The sequence below is a fragment of the Cherax quadricarinatus genome, chromosome 80 (assembly GCF_038502225.1).
Source record: "Cherax quadricarinatus isolate ZL_2023a chromosome 80, ASM3850222v1, whole genome shotgun sequence".
NCBI classification, from domain to species: domain Eukaryota; kingdom Metazoa; phylum Arthropoda; class Malacostraca; order Decapoda; family Parastacidae; genus Cherax; species Cherax quadricarinatus.
The window spans coordinates 5,643,756-5,669,540 of NC_091371.1; the positions used below are offsets into that span (position 1 = coordinate 5,643,756).

The 25,785-nt window shown below is 43.3% G+C and overlaps 1 protein-coding gene across 4 annotated transcripts in view; it reads left to right on the forward strand.

Moving 5' to 3' along the window:
• LOC128702415 (roundabout homolog 3-like) overlaps positions 1-25,785 on the forward strand; it is a 1,608,794-nt gene that overhangs the window by 430,764 nt on the left and 1,152,245 nt on the right. The gene's annotated exons all lie outside the window — the stretch shown is intronic.

Genomic DNA, 25,785 nt, shown 5'->3' on the forward strand with positions numbered 1-25,785 from the left:
ATCCAGTGTGATAGAATATTAGAAAGTACAGTACTTAGATTTTACACAAATATCTCGCACATAAGAGAGAAGTTTATGATGACGTTTCGGTCCGACTTGTACCATTTACAAGTTACACTAACACGCGAGAGCGAAGGAGCCAGTATACATAGGCGAGCTGGACAGGGACGGGATCAAGAGAGGAAGAAAAAGAAGTAGTGGAAGTGATGAGGCTGGTAGTGGAAGTAGTAGTAGAAGTAGGAGTGGTAGTAGGAATAGTAGTAACAGTAGTAGTAGTAACAGTAGAAGTAATTATTACTTGGAGTAGTTCATTCTAAATAGTTTTCATATAGGTTACTGCAGCAACACAGTTCTGGTGTTGCCACTATGTAACACTATTGTAGCAACACAGTTCTGGTGTTGCCACTATGTAACACTATTGTAGCAACACAGTTCTGGTGTTGCCACTATGTAACACTATTGTAGCAACACAGTTCTGGTGTTGCCACTATGTAACACTATTGTAGCAACACAGTTCTGGTGTTGCCACTATGTAACACTATTGTAGCAACACAGTTCTGGTGTTGCCACTATGTAACACTATTGTAGCAACACAGTTCTGGTGTTGCCACTATGTAACACTATTGTAGCAACACAGTTCTGGTGTTGCCACTATGTAACACTATTGTAGCAACACAGTTCTGGTGTTGCCACTATGTAACACTATTGTAGCAACACAGTTCTGGTGTTGCCACTATGTAACACTATTGTAGCAACACAGTCCTGGTGTTGCCACTATGTAACACTATTGTAGCAACACAGTTCTGGTGTTGCCACTATGTAACACTATTGTAGCAACACAGTCCTGGTGTTGCCACTATGTAACACTATTGTAGCAACACAGTCCTGGTGTTGCCACTATGTAACACTATTGTAGCAACACAGTTCTGGTGTTGCCACTATGTAACACTATTGTAGCAACACAGTCCTGGTGTTGCCACTATGTAACACTATTGTAGCAACACAGTTCTGGTGTTGCCACTATGTAACACTATTGTAGCAACACAGTCCTGGTGTTGCCACTATGTAACACTATTGTAGCAACACAGTTCTGGTGTTGCCACTATGTAACACTATTGTAGCAACACAGTTCTGGTGTTGCCACTATGTAACACTATTGTAGCAACACAGTTCTTGTGTTGCCACTATGTAACACTATTGTAGCAACACAGTTCTGGTGTTGCCACTATGTAACACTATCATATAAAGTAACAGCAAACTGCACAATTTCCTTTAATAAAATAATAAAAACACAACAACACAGTCTCATATCAGCCACTTTATCGAGGCTGAGAAAATTGTATTCCAAGGTAGATGTAGTGGAGGAGAGGGAAGTGGTGGAGGGCTAGTGTTGGAGGAGGTGGTGGCGAGGGACTAGTGTTGGAGGAGGTGGTGGCGAGAGTTGTGTTGGAGGAGGTGGGGAGACACTAGAGTTGGAGGAAGAATGGGTGGAGAAGAGACTGGTGTAAGAGGGTGAGGGGTTGGGAGGAGGAGGGGCTGGTGGGGAAGAAGATGGGTTTGGAAGAGAGGACTGGTAGTGGAAGATGGGATGGGGAGGGGAAGAGGTTGGGGTGAAGGATGGGGATGTTAGAGGAGGAGGCGTCTGGAGGCCGCTAAGCTGAACGAGGGAAAGAGACCACCAGGGAATTGTCAATAACCAGTATCATCCTACCAGCATCTTCCTACCACCATCTTACCACCATCTTCCTACTAGCATCTTTCCACCAGCATCTTCCTATCACCATTTTACCACCATCTTCCTACCAGAATCTTTATACCACCATCTTCCTACCAGCATCTCGTACATGCTTCTTCGTACCAGCATTTTTCTACCAGCATCTTCCTACCACCATCTTGTTATGGTAAGTAACCATGCGAGCTCTGAAGAAGTGCTAGAGCAATGGGACGGATGGTGGTAGCTGTGATGGTGGTAGTGGATAGTGTTGGATGGTATTAGTTGTGAGGTGGTGATGGATGGTAATAGTTGTGACGGTGGTGGATAGCAGTGGTTGTGACGGATGATGATAGCTGTGATGGTGACGATAGATAGTAGTAGCTGTGATAGTGGTGATGGATAGTAGTAGCTGTGATAGTGGTGATGGATAGTAGTAGCTGTGATAGTGGTGATGGGTAGTAGTAGCTGTGATAGTGGTGATGGATAGTAGTAGCTGTGATAGTGGTGATGGGTAGTAGTAGCTGTGATAGTGGTGATGGATAGTAGTAGCTGTGATAGTGGTGATGGGTAGTAGTAGCTGTGATAGTGGTGATGGGTAGTAGTAGCTGTGATAGTGGTGATAGTAGTAGCTGTGATAGTGGTGATGGATAGTAGTAGCTGTGATAGTGGTGATGGATAGTAGTAGCTGTGATAGTGGTGATGGGTAGTAGTAGCTGTGGTGGTGGTGATTGATAGTAGTAGCTGTGGTGATGGATGGTAGTAGATGCGATGGTGGTATTGGATGGGAGTGGCTGTGATGGTAGTGTTCCATGGTAGTAGCTGTGATGGTAGTGTTCCATGGTAGTAGCTGTGATGGTAGTGTTCCATGGTAGTAGCTGTGATGGTAGTGTTCCATGGTAGTAGTTGTGATGGTAGTGTTCCATGGTAGTAGCTGTGATGGTAGTGTTCCATGGTAGTAGCTGTGATGGTAGTGTTCCATGGTAGTAGTTGTGATGGTAGTGTTCCATGGTAGTAGCTGTGATGGTAGTGTTCCATGGTAGTAGCTGTGATGGTAGTGTTCCATGGTAGTAGCTGTGATGGTAGTGTTCCATGGTAGTAGCTGTGATGGTAGTGTTCCATGGTAGTAGTTGTGATGGTAGTGTTCCATGGTAGTAGTTGTGATGGTAGTGTTCCATGGTAGTAGTTGTGATGGTAGTGTTCCATGGTAGTAGCTGTGATGGTAGTGTTCCATGGTAGTAGCTGTGATGGTAGTGTTCCATGGTAGTAGCTGTGATGGTAGTGTTCCATGGTAGTAGCTGTGATGGTAGTGTTTCATGGTAGTAGCTGTGATGGTAGTGTTCCATGGTAGTAGCTGTGATGGTAGTGTTCCATGGTAGTAGCTGTGATGGTAGTGTTCCATGGTAGTAGCTGTGATGGTAGTGTTCCATGGTAGTAGCTGTGATGGTAGTGTTCCATGGTAGTAGTTGTGATGGTAGTGTTCCATGGTAGTAGCTGTGATGGTAGTGTTCCATGGTAGTAGCTGTGATGGTAGTGTTCCATGGTAGTAGCTGTGATGGTAGTGTTCCATGGTAGTAGCTGTGATGGTAGTGTTCCATGGTAGTAGTTGTGATGGTAGTGTTCCATGGTAGTAGCTGTGATGGTAGTGTTCCATGGTAGTAGCTGTGATGGTAGTGTTCCATGGTAGTAGTTGTGATGGTAGTGTTCCATGGTAGTAGCTGTGATGGTAGTGTTCCATGGTAGTAGCTGTGATGGTAGTGTTCCATGGTAGTAGCTGTGATGGTAGTGTTTCATGGTAGTAGCTGTGATGGTAGTGTTCCATGGTAGTAGCTGTGATGGTAGTGTTCCATGGTAGTAGCTGTGATGGTAGTGTTCCATGGTAGTAGTTGTGATGGTAGTGTTCCATGGTAGTAGCTGTGATGGTAGTGTTCCATGGTAGTAGCTGTGATGGTAGGGTTCCATGGTAGTAGCTGTGATGGTAGTGTTCCATGGTAGTAGCTGTGATGGTAGTGTTCCATGGTAGTAGCTATGATGGTAGTGTTCCATGGTAGTAGCTGTGATGGTAGTGTTCCATGGTAGTAGCTGTGATGGTAGTGTTCCATGGTAGTAGCTGTGATGGTAGTGTTCCATGGTAGTAGCTGTGATGGTAGTGTTCCATGGTAGTAGCTGTGATGGTAGTGTTCCATGGTAGTAGCTGTGATGGTAGTGTTCCATGGTAGTAGTTGTGATGGTAGTGTTCCATGGTAGTAGCTGTGATGGTAGTGTTCCATGGTAGTAGCTGTGATGGTAGTGTTCCATGGTAGTAGCTGTGATGGTAGTGTTCCATGGTAGCTGTGATGGTAGTGTTCCATGGTAGTAGCTGTGATGGTAGTGTTCCATGGTAGTAGTTGTGATGGTAGTGTTCCATGGTAGTAGTTGTGATGGTAGTGTTCCATGGTAGTAGCTGTGATGGTAGTGTTCCATGGTAGTAGTTGTGATGGTAGTGTTTCATGGTAGTAGCTGTGATGGTAGTGTTCCATGGTAGTAGCTGTGATGGCAGTGTTCCATGGTAGTAGTTGTGATGGTAGTGTTCCATGGTAGTAGCTGTGATGGTAGTGTTCCATGGTAGTAGTTGTGATGGTAGTGTTCCATGATAGTAGCTGTGATGGTAGTGTTCCATGGTAGTAGTTGTGATGGTAGTGTTCCATGGTAGCTGTGATGGTAGTGTTCCATGGTAGTAGCTGTGATGGTAGTGTTCCATGGTAGTAGTTGTGATGGTAGTGTTCCATGGTAGTAGTTGTGATGGTAATGTTCCATGGTAGTAGCTGTGATGGTAGTGTTCCATGGTAGTAGCTGTGATGGTAGTGTTCCATGGTAGTAGCTGTGATGGTAGTGTTCCATGGTAGTAGCTGTGATGGTAGTGTTCCATGGTAGTAGTTGTGATGGTAGTGTTCCATGGTAGTAGTTGTGATGGTAATGTTCCATGGTAGTAGCTGTGATGGTAGTGTTCCATGGTAGTAGCTGTGATGGTAGTGTTCCATGGTAGTAGCTGTGATGGTAGTGTTCCATGGTAGTAGCTGTGATGGTAGTGTTCCATGGTAGTAGCTGTGATGGTAGTGTTCCATGGTAGTAGCTGTGATGGTAGTGTTCCATGGTAGTAGCTGTGATGGTAGTGTTCCATGGTAGTAGCTGTTATGGTAGTGTTCCAAGGTAGTAGCTGTGATGGTAGTGTTCCAAGGTAGTAGCTGTGATGGTAGTGTTCCATGGTAGTAGTTGTGATGGTAGTGTTTCATGGTAGTAGCTGTGATGGTAGTGTTCCATGGTAGTAGCTGTGATGGTAGTGTTCCATGGTAGTAGCTGTGATGGTAGTGTTCCATGGTAGTAGCTGTGATGGTAGTGTTCCATGGTAGTAGCTGTGATGGTAGTGTTCCATGGTAGTAGCTGTGATGGTAGTGTTCCATGGTAGTAGCTGTGATGGTAGTGTTCCATGGTAGTAGCTGTGATGGTAGTGTTCCATGGTAGTAGTTGTAATGGTAGTGTTCCATGGTAGTAGTTGTGATGGTAGTGTTCCATGGTAGTAGCTGTGATGGTAGTGTTCCATGGTAGTAGCTGTGATGGTAGTGTTCCATGGTAGTAGTTGTGATGGTAATGTTCCAAGGCAGTGTTCCATGGTAGTAGCTACAAGGCCTGAGACAGCTCTCCCACTGAACGTAAACACACTACCTGGTTCCTCCACCGTTATCACCAGCACAGAGAATCTAGCATTTGAAACTCACCAAAAATGATTTGCGTAGAAAATATTAGCATTGAAAATAGAGAATAAGGTACAGAATAAGCGATTCATTAAAATACAAGACAAATGATATGATACAAAATAAAGGACTCAAAAAAATACAAGACTATACCGGGAAGATATACAGTAGAGCTGACACCAGTTGCATCAGTGCTGTACACTGATCTTATTAATCAAGGGCCTCTACAGGTAGCTGCAGCCAACTTGATATCAACAACACTTGGCCACTTTACACATGTGGTTTCTCAGGTGGGAATCTTAAACCAGATATGTTAGTTCAGTTCAGAGGTAATGTAAGAGGTGACTTTCAGGAAGCAATAAGAAACCACACATACTCTCTTATTAATAATGGAATATTAAGCACAGGAATTAACTACACATGTACGTATGTACACGAAACAATATATTAACTGGTTATAATATAGTTTGCAATTCATTCAGAGACATTAAAGGACACTAGTTAAACATACCAAGGGTTAAAATAATGATTCATCTCCCTTATACATTTCCCCAGATACACAATATGTAAATAATGATAGAAGGGCATCAGGTAATGTGTTGACAAGCTTCTCTTCGCATTATCTATTATAAACGAAATACTAGATAGAAGAAAAAGTACATATTTGTAGTAGATTACGTTTGCTTAATGGTTAATTCCACCACCTTCATAAATCAAATTTTGATAATACTGAAAATTGTGTGTGAACTCCCCCGCCTTGTATGATAAATGAAGGTAAACATGTTTTGGTGACTGTGATCCAAGACGGGCAGCTCAATATTCCATTAACCCAGCTTTTTTATACTGGCGCACGCATAAGGAATAGTACAGAGTGCATCATAAGTGTCTGACAAAGTTAAATATCACTACCGAGGATTTGAAGCCGATCAGAAAGGGCATTTAGAGTTAATCACTATTATAATATAACCAGTAAAGAATTTTTTCAATAAAAGTGACAAATTGGCATCTACTCGTCTCAAATCTTATGCGAAAATTCCACTAATAAGAAACAAGTTTAATCTTTTCTCTGAGGATGAGGGTCCTCAGGACAGTTCCAGACGTGGTACCTTCCTATATATATATGTCGTGCCGAATAGGCAGAACTTGCGATCTTGGCTTAAATAGCAACGTGCATCTTGCCATATAGGACAAGTGAAAATTTGTGTATGCAATAATTTCGCCAAAATCATTCTGAACCTAACGAAAAAAATATATTTCACTGTATTTGTTAAGTATTAAATTATTGTAAACAAATCTAAAATATATTTTGTTGGGTTAGGCTAAAATAAATTGTTCTTGTTATAATAAGGTTAGGTAAGTTTTCTAAGTTCCTTTTGGTGCAAAATTATAAATTTTTACATCAATATTAATGGAAAAAATATATCTTTAAACGTATAAGAGAAAATTTTAGAAAGGACTTAATTTTAAATGAGTTCTTGCTAATTGACCAGTTTTACATATTCGGCACGACATATATATATATATATATATATATATATATATATATATATATATATATATATATATATATATATATATATATATATATATATATATATATATATATCTGGCACTTCTGCCAGAGAGGCTGTGGGCATCCTGCTCTGTGTTTTGGCACAATATCGTATAATCAAGAACACCTACCAGGATTATTATCAACAGGCTGGTGTGTGAATATCTGCTGCTCGTGTTGGAAAGGGTCAGAAGACTCTGCGTTTCGTGTATATATATATATATATATATATATATATATATATATATATATATATATATATATATATATATATATATGATGGGGTCCACCTCTGGTGTAAATTGTGGGACCCATAGCCTCGGAGAAGTGGATAAAAAGGCTTCAAGGAAGAATATTTGGATTTCTTCCTGAAGCCATTTGAATATTCCACTTCCCCTACCACCCCATCTTTTAAACTATTTTTTTTTTACCAATAGGAATATTTTATTACATAATATGGCACAGAAGATTTAAGAGATACATTGTTGATATAAAGGTGGCATATATATATATATATATATATATATATATATATACATATATATATATATATATATATATATATATATATATATATATATATATATATATATATATATATATATATATATATATATATATATATATATATATATATATATATATATATATGCGATAACTAGTTTAAAACTAGTTATGGCAGAGACCAATGTCTGCAAATAAACCTGCATTCTCAAGTTATTGGCGTTGAAGGTTGGCAGCTGTTCGGTTGAGATATTCACAAATTATTGCACAAGGCAGTAGTATTTCACTTTTCCATTTTTTTCTATAACGTTGGCATAGTGGACCCTGGATGATACATATTATGCATGCATGGTGCACCTTGACACACATCACCTGGACTGGAAATTATATGTTAATGGTTTATAAAACCTACAAGTACATGAATAACATGCGCAAGACTTGGATAACTTTGCCGTAGAGATGTTTCGCCCACCAGTGGCTTTATCAGTACAGTACATAGAATAATTCAGAAGAATGTGGAAGATACGATGAGCTGTCCGAAGACTCCCGGACTGCAGTGAAAAAAAAAACCATGTAAACTTGCCTAATCATCTAGCTGAAATTGTCTCCCTGGAAGTATTCTCCTTGGGGAGCTATACACTGAACCCAGTACCTCTGTAACTTCTCGAAACATTTCTGTAATTTTGCTACCGGCGTCCAGCGCGGTCTGCGATACTGCAAGAATATCCTCCACGTCGCTGCAACGCCGCCCCTTCAGACTCGCCATTTGTATTTCTTGAAACATAAGTCAAAAGGCACTTGATCTGAGGTAAGTAGGGAGGGTATGGGACGACCACCATGTTGTTTTTGGCCAGAAAACGCTGGACAGAGAGTCACACGTAAGGACATCGTTACGTTGATTAAACCAGTCGTTGGATGGTCACAACGCCGGACGTTTTCTATCCATTTCTTCCCTCAAATGTCTCAGAACCTTGACGTAACAATTTTGGTTAACTGTCTGCCCTGCTAGCACAAATTCCTGATGAACGACTCCTTCTCAAAGATTGCATTCTGTTACTCGAAAAATTGCCACGACGCATTGACAACACGACATAAAATGCCCATCTAACTTCAACGGAATGACCGACCGCACTGAAACTCTCTGTGCTGCTTTACAAAGGAGTGTACTGTGCAGCGTGATTTATGTCACCGACATATTCCACGCAGGAAGTGTGCGAAAATTCGAATCGGGAATTTTCGGGATAGCATCTAGTAGTGGGCAGTGGTTAGGGGCGATCAGTCCTTACAGCGCAAGTTGACCTCTCATTTGAATTAAGCGACCCAACTGTGATTTTCTCTCTTTCTCTTTCTCTCTCTCTCTCTCTCTCTCTCTCTCTCTCTCTCTCTCTCTCTCTCTCTCTCTCTCTCTCTCTCTCTCTCTCTCACGCAGACAATGTAATAGCGCATGAAATATATAGCATAATGCGCTGACGTCTTAATACCGTGTGACTCTAAGTGTACATAGCGTGTAAGTAAGTTGCGCGCGTGTGTACTCGCCGCCTTGTAATACCAGGGGTCGAGACTCAGCTCTTGGCACCACCTCCTACACTTCTTAGGCATCACTGAGATTTCTGGACCCTTGGGTCTTATCATACATGCTCGTGAAGCTGTGTATTGAACTTGGAAGCACGCGTGTGCACGTGCCTGTGTGCACATGCGTGTGTGTACGTGCGTGTGTTACTTCAAGAGTCACCTTAAAAATGTCGAAGCATGAGCCACTAGGCATACATGATATATGAGAAACTTGTGTAACACTTGGGTATCTTCACTGAGGAAACATTTCGCCAGCCAGTGGCTTCCTCAGTCACTGGCTGGCGAAACGTTTCCACAAAGACACCGAAGTGTTGCACAGGGGTCTCAGTCATCAACTTGTCGGTTCTCTGAACCATTTATCTGCTATACTTGATATAGTCCAGCCTTGGGCGAAACGTTGAATTAAAAGGATTCACTGTTATCAGTCTGTATATTTCCAGTTTATCAGTAAGACGTAAGGCAAGGTGATACACAAGGTTCTAACTTTACTTCCCAGGTGAGTGATAAGAAAGGTTCTAACTCTACTTAACAGATGGGTGATAACAAAGGTTCTAACTCTACTTAACAGATGGGTGATAACAAAGGTTCTAACTCTACTTAACAGGTGAGTGATAAGAAAGGTTCTAACTCTACTTAACAGATGGGTGATAACAAAGGTTCTAACTCTACTTAACAGATGGGTGATAACAAAGGTTCTAACTCTACTTAACAGATGGGTGATAACAAAGGTTCTAACTCTACTTAACAGATGGGTGATAACAAAGGTTCTAACTCTACTTAACAGATGGGTGATAACAAAGGTTCAAACTTTACTTCCCAGTTGGGTGATGACAATTATTCTAATCCCTTATCCCCAGCATCTGTGACGAGGCTGGTCGATTATCATCATTGTTATCACAGTAAGAGTCTGGCTTACAATACTCACAAGCTGTGGTTAATGACGCCTGAGTAAATACTAAGGACATGGTATTATGGAAACATTACGGTCATGGGACCTTGATCACGCGATGGAATAAGGCCTGGTCATGGACCTGGGCCCGGGGGATTGACCCCCCAACACCCTTCGGCTTGCTTTCGTGTTTTCAACTACGACTCACTCTCTCCAATTGTGATATTACTTGTTCTTAAGGAATAAAAAGTCACAATACCATGACCGGAAAAATAAGCAATCCGTACTCAAGCGAGATTTAACTTATGACGACGTTTCGGTCTGACTTGGTCCATTAACAAGTCAAACCGAGGCGAGAAGGGAAGGGGGGCAGAATATATACGATAGGCAGGGGAAGGGAGTGGTAGAACGGGAGGGAGTAGTAGTGGTGGTGGTGGTAGAAGTAGTAGTGCAGCGATGTTATTTTTAATGGTCTAAGTCCGACCGAAACGTCGTCAAAAGTTTCGGTTACTTGTGCATTATATACCCACTATATACACATTGGTCACCCTTCCATTCTTCGGATAAAACTTGTTTACTTACCCCCCCCATCCCCCCAGGCGCTGTTTCGTTCCTAATGGGTTAGCATATCCATTGAATATTAATGTAATAATACAACGTCGGAAATATATTTACCTCTTGGGAATCTAAGAGGAATGAGGACCAGAAATACCAGATCCCTGGTAAACATCTTCGTTAAATATCCGAACATCTTCATTTATCATCTAAGTATTTCGGTGTATCAAACACCATCGTCAGTGCTAAAATAATTAAGAACAGTTACCAAACGGACAAACTGGATTTTATCAAAATCAAGCCAAACTTAACCCAATCAAACCTAACCAAATTAAAACAAACTTAACAAAATCAAACCTACCCAAACTTAACCAAATTAAACCTAACCAAACTTAACCAAATTACACCTAACCAAAATTAACCAAATTAAACCTAACCAAACTTAACCAAATTAAACCTAACCAAATTAAACCTAACCAAACTTAACCAAATTAAACCTAAGCAAACTTAACCAGATTAAATCTAACCAAACTTAACCACATCAAACCCAACCAAATTTAGCCAAACTTTACCAAATCAAACCCAGCCAAATTAAACCAAACTTAAACAAATAAAGCCCACTTAATCAAATCAAACCTAAGCAAATCAAACCTAACCAGACTTATCCACATCAAACCTAACCAAATTTAACCAAACTTTACCAAATCAAACCTAACTAAGACTAACCAAATCAAATCTATTAAAACCTAATCCAACCAAATCCAATTTTAACGAAACACAAGCAAACCCAAGCAAACAACCAACTCCGGAATAAGTTTGAAGAGTGTGGTAAGAATCTTGTATTATACATGAGACAGCCAACAGTCTGTGATCATGGCTTTATCTTCTCTTGAATTATTTACAAAGTATCGAGCTGACCTACACTCTCCCATAAAAATCTTTACCAGTCATCTTTGATGGTACAAGCAAGCGTACCATACGCACACGCAAGCAAACACACACACACACACACACACACACCAGGGCCAGGAGCTTGCAACTACAACTAGGTGAGTACACACACACACACACACACAGCATAGATGCAATATTTCCAGGCTTCTCCGGGCAGTGCATTAACAAGAAATAACCCAATTTTATAATGCATTGTGGGTAGATGAGCAGCAAACATATGTATGACCTTGATGCATTGTCAGGGGTATGTATGTTGGTGGTGGTGGTGGTAGTGAGGATGGTAGTAGTGGTGATGGTGGTGGGTAGTGGTGGTGGTGGTAGTGAGGATGGTAGTAGTGGTGATGGTGGTGGGTAGTGGTGGTGGTGTTGGTAGTGAGGATGGTAGTAGTGGTGATGGTGGTGGGTGGTGGTGGTAGTGAGGATGGTAGTAGTGGTAGTGGTGGTGGTGGTGGTAGTGAGGATGGTAGTAGTGGTGATGGTGGTGGGTAGTGGTGGTGGTGGTGGTAGTGAGGATGGTAGTAGTGGTGATGGTGGTAGTGAGGATGGTAGTAGTGGTGATGGTGGTGGGTAGTGGTGGTGCTGGTAGTGAGGATGGTAGTAGTGGTGATGGTGGTGGGTAGTGGTGGTGCTGGTAGTGAGGATGGTAGTAGTGGTGATGGTGGTGGGTAGTGGTGGTGGTAGTGAGGATGGTAGTAGTGGTGATGGTGGTGGGTAGTGGTGGTGATGGTGGTAGTGAGGATGGTAGTAGTGGTGATGGTGGTGGTGGTGGTGGTAGTGAGGATGGTAGTAGTGGTGATGGTGGGTAGTGGTGGTGGTGGTAGTGAGGATGGTAGTAGTGGTGATGGTGGTGGGTAGTGCTGGTGGTGGTAGTGAGGATGGTAGTAGTGGTGATGGTGGTGGGTAGTGGTGGTGGTGGTGGTAGTGAGGATGGTAGTAGTGGTGATGGTGGTAGTGAGGATGGTAGTAGTGGTGATGGTGGTGGGTAGTGGTGGTGGTAGTGAGGATGGTAGTAGTGGTGATGGTGGTGGGTAGTGGTGGTGGTAGTGAGGATGGTAGTAGTGGTGATGGTGGTGGGTAGTGGTGGTGGTAGTGAGGATGGTAGTAGTGGTGATGGTGGTGGGTAGTGGTGGTGATGGTGGTAGTGAGGATGGTAGTAGTGGTGATGGTGGTGGTGGTGGTGGTGGTAGTGAGGATGGTAGTAGTGGTGATGGTGGTGGGTAGTGGTGGTGGTGGTAGTGAGGATGGTAGTATTGGTGATGGTGGTGGGTAGTGCTGGTGGTGGTAGTGAGGATGGTAGTAGTGGTGATGGTGGTGGGTAGTGGTGGTGGTGGTGGTGGTAGTGAGGATGGTAGTAGTGGTGATGGTGGTAGTGAGGATGGTAGTAGTGGTGATGGTGGTGGGTAGTGGTGGTGCTGGTAGAGAGGATGGTAGTAGTGGTGATGGTGGTGGGTAGTGGTGGTGCTGGTAGTGAGGATGGTAGTAGTGGTGATGGTAGTGGTGGTGGTGGTAGTGAGGATGGTAGTAGTGGTGATGGTAGTGGGTAGTAGTGGTGATGGTGGTAGTGAGGATGGTAGTAGTGGTGATGGTGGTGGTGGTAGTGAGGATGGTAGTAGTGGTGATGGTGGTGGGTAGTGGTGGTGCTGGTAGTGAGGATGGTAGTAGTGGTGATGGTAGTGGTGGTGGTGGTAGTGAGGATGGTAGTAGTGGTGATGGTAGTGGGTAGTGGTGGTGGTGGTAGTGAGGATGGTAGTAGTGGTGATGGTAGTGGGTAGTGGTGGTGGTGGTAGTGAGGATGGTAGTAGTGGTGATGGTAGTGGGTAGTAGTGGTGGTGGTAGTGAGGATGGTAGTAGTGGTGATGGTGGTGGGTAGTGGTGGTGGTAGGGTTGAGAGTGGTGGTGGTGGTAGGGTTGAGAGTGGTGGTGGTGGTGGTAGGGTTGAGAGTGGTGGTGGTGGTGGTGGTGGTGGTAGGGTTGAGAGTGGTGGTGGTGGTAGGGTTGAGAGTGGTGGTGGTGGTGGTAGGGTTGAGAGTGGTGGTGGTGGTGGTGGTGGTGGTGGTAGGGTTGAGAGTGGTGGTGGTGGTGGTAGGGTTGAGAGTGGTGGTGGTGGTGGTAGGGTTGAGAGTGGTGGTGGTGGTGGTAGGGTTGAGAGTGGTGGTGGTGGTGGTGGTGGTAGGGTTGAGAGTGGTGGTGGTGGTGGTAGGGTTGAGAGTGGTGGTGGTGGTGGTGGTGGTAGGGTTGAGAGTGGTGGTGGTGGTGGTGGTAGGGTTGAGAGTGGTGGTGGTGGTGGTGGTGGTCGGGTTGCGGGTGGTGGTGGTGGTGGTGGTTGGGTGGAGAGTGGTGGTGGTGGTGGTGGTGGTGGTAGGGTTGAGAGTGGTGGTGGTGGTGGTGGTAGGGTTGAGAGTGGTGGTGGTGGTGGTGGTGGTGGTGGTGGTGGTGGTGGTAGGGTTGACGTGGTGGTGGTGGTAGGGTTGACGTGATGATGATGATGGTAGGGTTGACGTGGTGATGGTGATAGGGTTGACGTGGTGGTGGTGATGGTAGGGTTGACGTGGTGGTAGGGTTGACGTGGTGGTGGGGGTGGTAGGGTTGCGAGTGGTGGTGGTGGTGGTGGTGGTGGTAGGGTTGAGAGTGGTGGTGGTGGTGGTGGTGGTAGGGTTGAGAGTGGTGGTGGTGGTGGTGGTGGTGGTAGGGTGTAGAGTGGTGGTGGTGGTGGTGGTGGTAGGGTTGAGAGTGGTGGTGGTGGTGGTGGTAGGGTTGAGAGTGGTGGTGGTGGTGGTGGTGGTAGGGTTGAGAGTGGTGGTGGTGGTGGTGGTGGTAGGGTTGAGAGTGGTGGTGGTGGTGGTGGTATCCCTATCTTTGCATATATTAAATCTTGTGATGGCGATGCATTTTGAAGAGGTTAATATTAGCATGTATTTATTCATATTAAAGTATTATAAACTATTCAACAAAAACTACAATAATCCAATATGAAGCGAAATTACAACATTATCTTCAGTTAATAGTGAGTTTAAAATAATCTGCAATAAGTCCACTGACCCCGAAGTTATCTTCTCCAAGTTGAAGATAACAGTTACCTTTACTGTCGAAGTATGTAAACGTTAGGTATGTTTCGTTACACCTGCTGCCCCTGTTCACCTAGCAATAAATAGGTACCTGGGTGTTAGTAGACTGTTGTGGGTGGCTTCATGTGGTGTGGTAGCTTAGATAGTGTTGGGCTTTGAAATGAGCTAAGGTAGGATAACTTCTCCTAGCCTGTAAAATTTGTGTAAAAAAATATCAACTCAAAATAGTTATGTGATCCAATCTATAGTAGGAGCAACACAAAAAAGATTAACTACAACACGTAGTAACTAAATCAGAAATAGTAAACAAGACAGATCGACGTACTTTGCAGTAAGACCACTCCTAACTATAGTCTATCAATAGGATTAATAACTATCAACAAAAGATCATTGTAAAAACAACTCAAGGCTAAAGAAATTGTCATATTTTCTAACCTAAAATATTGTCTACCAGCGGCATTTACACAACTTTCAATACAATAATATCTGCAGCTCTAACTTGTATAGTTGGTTAGTCAATATTGTGGCCAGAATATCTGCTTCTTAAATCAAGATCGATCTTCATCTGACTGATAGATTATAAGGACAGTAACATGACAGCTGATTTTAAGCTAAGTAGTATTGATGTTTTTGCCTCGTTCACTCTGAGAGCTGCTGAGAATGGTTGGTTAACTGGGCTTAAAGCCTATCGAAACACGAGGGTCATCATTACGGCTGCAGGCCATTACTTCACCACCAGTCAAAAAAATACTTTAATCTGTAAAATACTGATTAAAATAAAAGTTTTCAGTGTATATACACTGAGAGGCACACACATCTCAGAGTGCATACACTGAGAGGCACACACACCTCAGTGCGTACACACTGAGAGCGACACACCTCAGTGTATACACACTGAGATGTGTGTGTCTCTCAGTGTATATACACTGAGAGCCACACACCTTTCGGTGTATATATCCATCCCAGTGGACGATCTGTTGCTGAATTAACGAAATTCAGTCTTCCGTTAAATACTAATATAAACGTAGATTTGATTCTGTTCGACATTATCGATTCCAAATTCGAATTTTTAAAAAGTTTTTTTTTAATGTTTTAGTTTTTGATATTAAGAATTTTTATTGACATTTTTTCCACCAGAAGCCAAATGGCTGAGATGTATTGTTAACTTATTGAGTCTTCCTTCGGCCGAACAATGGAAATATTGATGACTTTCTCACTAGACCTAACAATGAATCTTTAAATTCAAAATGTATAAACTTTCTATACACTTTGAATTTAAAGACTCGTGTATTCATGAGCTCGTGTGTTCATTATTATTCCAACCATCCACAGCACTTCAAAGAAAGTGTGTGTTCACATCAATGTTTTTTGCTTGCACTGCGTGAATGCAGCCGGAAATTGATGATAGAAAGATAAGTATAATTTACGAAGGTACAGGCAGTCTGCAATAAGCACACATTTGATTTAGGTTTGCTTTGAATACTGTTGAAAAGAACTGAAAATAAATGTGACAATATGTTTATCATATAGTGAGAACTGTCCACGCTTCTCCTTCATTGAGACAAATGAATGTAAAAGCGTTCCAAAATGTAAATACCTTCAAGAACCACTTAATAAAAAACTACTTAAACTGTGACCTTGTATACAATGAAATTCAAGGTACATGGGCCAAACAGGAAAAGCTTGGATGTAAGTTTAAAACGTAAATATTCAATTCTCTGTGAGCAGAAGTTTAACACCTTCCTTTTACATACGAGGAGACAGGTCATGAAGTTGACTAAGACCTCAAGAGGGTATTAATTCCAAGTGATTCATATGTTGAGCATATTCTTGAATCTTCCTTTATCTTGCATCATTCCCAGCCTTCTCTGAATCTGAGTCCTGGATTATATAAACGACAATTACCTGAACAATAATTTGATCTTTTGCCTAAAAAGTGTTTGTATTAAATGATGTTTATACTAAAATTAACACATTGATTCGTCATAACTTGTGTTTGCAATTTTACAAATAATGTTGGAGTGGTCATATACCTGATTACAGAATTCTACTACTTACAGCGTTGTTAAAAACAGTGTTTCATGCATGTGTGCAATACTTCTTTAGAAATGGAGTAAAGTTATCTTACTTATTTCAGTTTGCAGAAGGATTTGGTTTCTTATTTAGTTATACTTAGTATATATTATGCAAAAATCGCGAACAAGCGACACAAGATGCACAGCAACCACGAGGGGAGTTGAAAGATACCTCTAGGTCTTTCGTGTGGCAATCAACCCATCATCAGGAGCTTGCAATGTTGCAGAAATGAAGAAGTCCAAGCAAATTCGTTCAGGGGAACGTTTTTTGCTCGACCAAAAACAAATTTGCTTGGACTTCCTCATCATTTCTGCAACATTACAAGCTCCTGATGATGAGTTAATTGCCACACGAAAGGCCCTGAGCTATATTTCAACTTCTCTCGTGGTTGTTCTACATACCTAGTATATATTGGGTCATAGAGCATCGAAGTGTAGTTTATAAATTAATAAGTTATGTGCTGGCTACTTATTATTTACACTTTGCTCATTCTAAATCTAACCCCATCTGTTAGAATTTGTTTTTTGGCTAAAAGGGTAGAGCAATTATTTTTGTTATGTATTTTATTACAGTGTTCTGTTATTGATAGGATTATTGAAATGTTCAGTCCCCTAATATGAGCCATACCACCCTGAGCGTCCAGCCCCTGATGAACTAGGGACCACTCCATCCTACGTGTCCTGTCCCTGAATACCGAGGGCCCCTGAGGAAAGAAGGACAACGTAAACGCTTCTCTCGCTTCATCCACCATTCATTATTCTACCTTACATCCAGCCATGCACAGCTGGCTTCGGTATTTACGACGCCAGGTTTTAAAGTTCTACAATACGAAGCTCTCTGTCATTCTGCGATTGTTCTGACCCTGTTTTAATAACAGGCGGAGAGAGGGCGTCTACCATTATAGCCAGACACTGTAACACCTGCACAGTGTGGGGGGAGACGGTGTCTACCATAAGAGCCAGACACTGTAACACCCGCACAGTGTGTGGGGAGAGGGCGTCTTCCATAATAGCCAGACACTGTAACACTCACACAGTGTGTGGGGAGAAGGCGTCTACCATAATAGCCAGACACTGTAACACTCACACAGTGTGTGGGGAGAAGGCGTCTACCATAATAGCCAGACACTGTAACACTCACACAGTGTGTGGGGAGAAGGCGTCTACCATAATAGCCAGACACTGTAACACTCACACAGTGTGTGGGGAGAAGGCGTCTACCATAATAGCCAGACACTGTAACACTCACACAGTGTGTGGGGAGAGGGCGTCTACCATAATAGCCAGACACTAACACTCGCACAGTTTTCAACCAGAAATTAGAAATAGGCACATGTGTAAATTAAAGATACCTAGATGTTGCACATGTGTCTAATTCTTCAGGTTTCTCTAGTATATTAATGTTATTATACATCGACCTGTATGTGAATGAGCCACAACATGCAGTTTATGGCATTTTATTAAGAAGTTTCACCCTCCAAACGTTAGAAATAAAGTCCTCGGTGAACGAAACGTCTCAATAAAATGCCAGATGTCTTATTAATATATAAAGAGTTCTTATCCTCACTTTCAATATTTGCATCAGTGTTACTAAATGTTTGTTGTTATTTTTCAGTCCAGAGATTTGATCCCCGGAGCTCAGTAGTGAGAGGCGCAACTCTCACCACTGGGATACAACTCTTGTTATCTAGTACAGATAGGAAGCGCGTCTGCCAGGCGCTCAGGAGATGGAGGATCAAGCCTCCACCACGTCTTGCTCTAAATGACCCACATGGGTTTAGAGCTCAACATGAACTATGAAAATATGGAAAAAAAACATGTCTAGCTTTAATTCTGGCTACATTGATGTGGCAACAGCTGTTTTAGTACAGTGAGTAGAGCATTGGGTTGTCTAACTTGTGGGTTAACACACTGGGTGTAGTAGTGAGTTGACGCTCACAGTATCAACAACACCCACAGTTCCACATGTTACATACAGGTGCTGCACCCACAGTATCAACAACACCCACATGTTACACAGAGGTGCTACACCCACACTATCAACAACACCCACATGTTACACAGAGGTGCTACACCCACACTATCAACAACACCCACATGTTACACAGAGGTGCTACATCCACACTATCAACAACACCCACATGTTACACAGAGGTGCTACACCCACAGTATCAACAACACCCACATGTTACACAGAGGTGCTACACCCACAGTATCAACAACACCCACATGTTACACAGAGGTGCTACACCCACAGTATCAACAACACCCACATGTTACACAGAGGTGCTACATCCACAGTATCAACAACACCCACATGTTACACAGAGGTGCTACACCCACAGTATCAACAACACCCACATGTTACACAGAGGTGCTACACCCACAGTATCAACAACACCCACATGTTACACAGAGGTGCTACACCCACAGTATCAACAACACCCACATGTTACACAGAGGTGCTACACCCACACTATCAACAACACCCACATGTTACACAAAGGTGCTACACCCACAGTATCAACAACACCCACATGTTACACAGAGGTGCTACACCCACAGTATCAACAACACCCACATGTTACACAAAGGTGCTGCACCCAAAGAATTAATAAACTGTATATATTGTATAAACAAGGCGTCAGATTAAAATAAAGAGTAAATATGAATAATATAAACTTTTATCCTGTCATAACATGTCTGCAGCCCCTTGATCAAATTGAAGTATTGTTGCAGGTACATCAATATTGCAACTCTAGGGTGAGGGCCACTATTTTAGGACCATTATTTAGGGGTGAGGATACTGAATTAGTGGTTGAGGGCCATGAATAGGGGGTAAGAGCCATGAATCAGGGGATAAGGATCATGAATTAGGGGTGAAAGCCATGAATTAGGGGGTAAGAACCATGAATTGGAGGGTGAAGACCATGAATTAGACTGTGAGGACCATGAATTAAAGGGTTAGGACCATGAATTAAAGGGTGACGACCATGAATTAGAGGGTGAGGACCATGAACTAGAGGGGATGAGGACCATGAATCAGAGGGTGAGGACCATGGACTAGAGGGGTGAGGACCATGAATCAGAGGGTGAGGACCATGGACTAGAGGGGTGAGGACCATGAATCAGAGGGTGAGGACCATGAACTAGAGGGGTGAGGACCATGAATCAGAGGGTGAGGACCATGGACTAGAGGGGTGAGGACCATGAATCAGAGGGTGAGGACCATGAACTAGAGGGGTGAGGACCATGAATCAGAGGGTGAGGACCATGAACTAGAGGGGTGAGGACCATGAATCAGAGGGTGAGGACCATGAACTAGAGGGGTGAGGACCATGAATCAGAGGGTGAGGACCATGAACTAGAGGGGTGAGGACCATGAATCAGAGGGTGAGGACCATGGACTAGAGGGGATAAGGACCATGAATCAGAGGGTGAGGACCATGAACTAGAGGGGTGAGGACCATGAATTAGGGGTTATGACCTATATTAGTATGGAGGCAAGGATAATGTTCCTTCCATTTTTCTGTGCATAAAATTTGAAATTCAAACGAAGCTTGATTGCGTTGAGTCGCAGCTCCTGGACACTCTGAGGATGCTTATTTCCTGTGCCTCTTTAAAGAATTGATCTACAGCTCTTGGACTTGGTAAACCAGTGGAAGGTCTCACTACATGACCAAAAGCACCAAGTGGCGGGTCATCATTTGACTGTGACCCACGTCAGGAAACACTTCTCCTGTAGCTCCTGGGCCTTATAAAGATGATCTCTAGCTGCTGGACACAGGATATGCACACTGTAAGGTGTCTATCAGTGTATATACACTGGTGAAAAGGCGATAGTCTTAACTAGTCTCGTGTAGTCGAGAGGCTGTGAACCCCAATAGTAATCCAACCGACTAGCTTCCTCTAGCAGAGGAAGGGGGTTAAGTTACAGCTTCTAGATCTCTTGTGGGAGTTGAGATATAGCTACTGGGCCTCTTATGTGCATTATGGCACAGGAGCCTGTGACACTGGTTACTTTTCTCTGATCGCACAGCGATCGAAAAACATAGACACACATACTATAAATCCAGGACTGACCAACCAGTGTCACTGTCGTGGTCAACCACAGTGACATTCACACCAACCAGTGTCACTGTCGTGGTCCACCGCAGTGACATTCACACCAACCAGTGTCACTGTCGTGGTCCACCACAGTGACATTCACACCAACCAGTGTCACTGTCGTGGTCCACCACAGTGACATTCACACCAACCAGTGTCACTGTCGTGGTCCACCACAGTGACATTCACACCAACCAGTGTCACTGTCGTGGTCCACCACAGTGACATTCACACCAACCAGTGTCACTGTCGTGGTCCACCACAGTGACATTCACACCAACCAGTGTCACTGTCGTGGTCCACCACAGTGACATTCACACCAACCAGTGTCACTGTCGTGGTCCACCACAGTGACATTCACACCAACCAGTGTCACTGTCGTGGTCCACCACAGTGACATTCACACCAACCAGTGTCACTGTCGTGGTCCACCACAGTGACATTCACACCAACCAGTGTCACTGTCGTGGTCCACCACAGTGACATTCACACCAACCAGTGTCACTGTCGTGGTCCACCACAGTGACATTCACACCAACCAGTGTCACTGTCGTGGTCCACCACAGTGACATTCACACCAACCAGTGTCACTGTCGTGGTCCACCACAGTGACATTCACACCAACCAGTGTCACTGTCGTGGTCCACCACAGTGACATTCACACCAACCAGTGTCACTGTCGTGGTCCACCACAGTGACATTCACACCAACCAGTGTCACTGTCGTGGTCCACCACAGTGACATTCACACCAACCAGTGTCACTGTCGTGGTCCACCACAGTGACATTCACACCAACCAGTGTCACTGTCGTGATCCACCACAGTGACATTCACACCAACCAGTGTCACTGTCGTGGTCCACCACAGTGACATTCACACCAACCAGTGTCACTGTCGTGGCCCACCACAGTGACATTCACACCAACCAGTGTCACTGTCGTGGTCCACCACAGTGACATTCACACCAACCAGTGTCACTGTCGTGGTCCACCACAGTGACACTCACACCAACCAGTGTCACTGTCGTGGTCCACCACAGTGACATTCACACCAACCAGTGACACTGTCGTGGTCCACCACAGTGACATTCACACCAACCAGTGTCACTGTCGTGGTCCACCACAGTGACATTCACACCAACCAGTGTTACTGTCGTGGTCCACCACAGTGACATTCACACCAACCAGTGTCACTGTCGTGGTCCACCACAGTGACATTCACACCAACCAGTGTCACTGTCGTGGTCCACCACAGTGACATTCACACCAACCAGTGTCACTGTCGTGGTCCACCACAGTGACATTCACACCAACCAGTGTCACTGTCGTGGTCCACCACAGTGACATTCACACCTGTTAGAACAGGTGCAAAAAAAGCCAAATAAAAAGGCAATCAGAACTGAAGAATAAAATTTAAGATTTGTTAAGAGTGAAGATCCCCAGACTGGCTGATAGCAGTAGCAGGAAGAGAAGAGACACGATAACCAGATATGAGGTTATTAAAGGACGTCAAAAACAAGATATTTCTTTGTAGCTACAACAGAGACAACAATAGGCATCATGAATGGTAGAGTAATGAGTTAATAGCGGTAGTAGCGAGTGTTACAACAATTGGAAATGTTTAAAAAGCTGTATGTAGGTAAAATTACTAAAGATGGGACTCCACGAGCATACCTCTGCTCTTGTTGCTACTGTACACATAATTCATTCTCTCTCTCTCTCTCTCTCTCTCTCTCTCTCTCTCTCTCTCTCTCTCTCTCTCTCTCTCTCTCTCTCTCTCTCTCTCTCTCTCTCTCTCTCTCTCTCTCTCCCTTTCTCTCCCTCTCTCTCCCTCCTACACTTAGCTTCAACATTGAATGTCCGTGGTTCGATACCCAGTACGGGTGGAAACATTGGCCTTGTTTCCTTACACTTGGCGTTCCTGTTCACCTAACAGTAAGTACCTGGGTGTTAGCCGACTAGTGTGGGTCGCATCCTGGGGGACAAGATTAACATAAGTTGCCCGAAATGCTCTGCATAACTAGGGGCTTTCTATATAGCATGTCACTGATGTTAGCTATGGTCTGTAGAAGTTGTATCATGTAGTTGCAGAAATAAAAATTATTATTATTATTATTATTATTATTATTATTATTGTTATTATTGTTGTTGTTATTATTATAGCTGTTCATAAGTGTCATAGTCAAGGAAGTGAAGCTTGCAGGGCGTTGGGGAAATGAGGTCCGACGGAGAAGTGGTCAGAAGTGGGGAACTGTAACAGTGCCGCCTCCTGGAAGTGGTGAGAAGTGGGGAGAAGGAGCAGTGTCACTTTCTTGAGGTTAGAAGAAAGAATTAGAAAGAGTAGTGAAACATTAGGAGGGGAGAAGAGAGGAGCAGGAAGAGTGTAAAATATGGAGGAGGGGAGAAAGGGCAGTAGGAAGAGTGACTCCCAGGAGGAGGAGGAGGATGAAAAGTTTGCAGTAGGAAAAGTTGTAGCCATGAGGGAGGATGAAAGCCGAGGAGAGCAGGAAGATAAAAGTAAGAAAGAATAATAGTAGAATAGGAGTTAAAAGTAGTAGTAGGAAGGGTAAGCAGTAGTAGTAGTAGAAGGAAGGGTAAGCAGTAGTAGTAGTAGTAGGAAGGGTAAGCAGTAGTAGTAGTAGAAGGAAGGGTAAGCAGTAGTAGTAGTAGTAGGAAGGGTAAGCAGTAGTAGTAGTAGGAAGGGTAAGCAGTAGTAGTAGTAGAAGGAAGGGTAAGCAGTAGTAGTAGTAGTAGGAAGGGTAAGCAGTAGTAGTAGTAGAAGGAAGGGTAAGCAGTAGTAGTAGTAGTAGGAAGGGTAAGCAGTAGTAGTAGTAGGAAGGGTAAGCAGTAGTAGTAGTAGAAGGAAGGGTAAGCAGTAGTAGTAGTAGTAGTAGGAAGGGTAAGCAGTAGTAGTAGTAGAAGGAAGGGTAAGCAGTAGTAGTAGAAGGAAGGGTAAGCAGTAGTAGTAGTAGGAAGGGTAAGCAGTAGTAGTAGTAGTAGGAAGGGTAAGCAGTAGTAGTAGTAGAAGGAAGGGTAAGCAGTAGTAGTAGTAGTAGGAAGGGTAAGCAGTAGTAGTAGTAGAAGGAAGGGTAAGCAGTAGTAGTAGTAGTAGGAAGGGTAAGCAGTAGTAGTAGTAGGAAGGGTAAGCAGTAGTAGTAGTAGAAGGAAGGGTAAGCAGTAGTAGTAGTAGTAGTAGGAAGGGTAAGCAGTAGTAGTAGTAGAAGGAAGGGTAAGCAGTAGTAGTAGAAGGAAGGGTAAGCAGTAGTAGTAGTAGGAAGGGTAAGCAGTAGTAGTAGTAGTAGGAAGGGTAAGCAGTAGTAGTAGTAGTAGGAAGGGTAAGCAGTAGTAGTAGTAGTAGGAAGGGTAAGCAGTAGTAGTAGTAGAAGGAAGGGTAAGCAGTAGTAGTAGTAGTAGGAAGGGTAAGTAGTAGTAGTAGTAGGAAGGGTAAGCAGTAGTAGTAGTAGTAGTAGTAGTAGTAGGAAGGGTAAGCAGTAGTAGTAGTAGAAGGAAGGGTAAGCAGTAGTAGTAGTAGGAAGGGTAAGCAGTAGTAGTAGTAGTAGTAGGAAGGGTAAGCAGTAGTAGTAGTAGTAGTAGGAAGGGTAAGCAGTAGTAGCAGTAGTAGTAGGAAGGGTAAGCAGTAGTAGTAGTAGGAAGGGTAAGCAGTAGTAGTAGTAGGAAGGGTAAGCAGTAGTAGCAGTAGTAGTAGGAAGGGTAAGCAGTAGTAGTAGGAAGGGTAAGCAGTAGTAGTAGGAAGGGTAAGCAGTAGTAGTAGTAGGAAGGGTAAGCAGTAGTAGTAGTAGTAGGAAGGGTAAGCAGTAGTAGTAGGAAGGGTAAGCAGTAGTAGTAGGAAGGGTAAGCAGTAGTAGTAGTAGTAGGAAGGGTAAGCAGTAGTAGTAGTAATAGGAAGGGTAAGCAGTAGTAGTAATAATAGGAGGAGAAGTAGGCTACACAGCAGCACGGTGGTAAAAGTTTGTATTTGCTATGAAGCAGCAGCAGTTATTTCTCCCCTCCACTCTACTCATTACCGGTTAATTGACGCTTTGACCTTATCATCAACACTGGGATGGAGTTTTCGGCAATTATTTAGATAAAATGAGTTCTTTTATTGTTGTTAATATTATTTTTGTGCAGTGCTGAGGAGGAGGGACGGGAAGGCAAGGTAAGTGGGAGGAGGATCTTAGCGTTCCTTGTTTCTCTTCAGACATTCTACTTTTCTCTTGTAATTATTGGTGCTTCGTCGTGGGGAACTAAGCCTTCTAGGTTTTCTAGGAGCTGCAGGTACGTGTTTGCCTACTAGACTGTATAAGAGTCGCTGGTACGATGTTTCTCTAAATTTCATTTTCTAAGCCTGACGGTTACCACTGTGTACCATCCATATTTTAACATTAATAATAATAATAATAATAATAATAATAATAATAATAATAATAATAATAATCAGAAGACTGAAGAGGTTGAAGATGAGGGGATCAGTCCCTCAGCCTAGCAGCAGGTATTCAGAATCATATTTCTTGAATCTGATTCAAGACTATACGGTTCTGAACACCTACTGCTAGGCTAAGGGACTGGCAACCCCCCCCCCCCCCCCCCCCGTAATACTTCTTCAGATGTCTCCGGTGTTATTTTCGACTGGATTACGCAGGCGAAACGTTTAGCCAGTAAAAATGCGCGAGTTTTGCACATGTGCATCTTGTTCCTCATAAATTGCCCAGTTAGATGGACAACGAGGTGTCAACAATTTAGAGTGTATAACACATCTATGTATTAGACACCATATTGACGGCAACGTTTCGCCCATAATGATAAAGGCATTGTGGTCGAAACGTTGTCATTAATAAAGGACCTGGGTTATAGCACTTGGGTTATCTGTAATCGCTGCAGGGGGGGTCTCCGCCCCCTGAGACCTGGTCTCAGACCAAGTGAATGAACGTAAATTAGATGTTGTAGGTGACGTGCTTGATATCAAGTTTGTAAAGTGGTTTATATCAGATTTATGTTGTGTTCCAGGTGACGTGGTTTATATCAGGTATCAGCTTTGTGTTCTAAAAATATTTACATCAGGTTTGTGCTG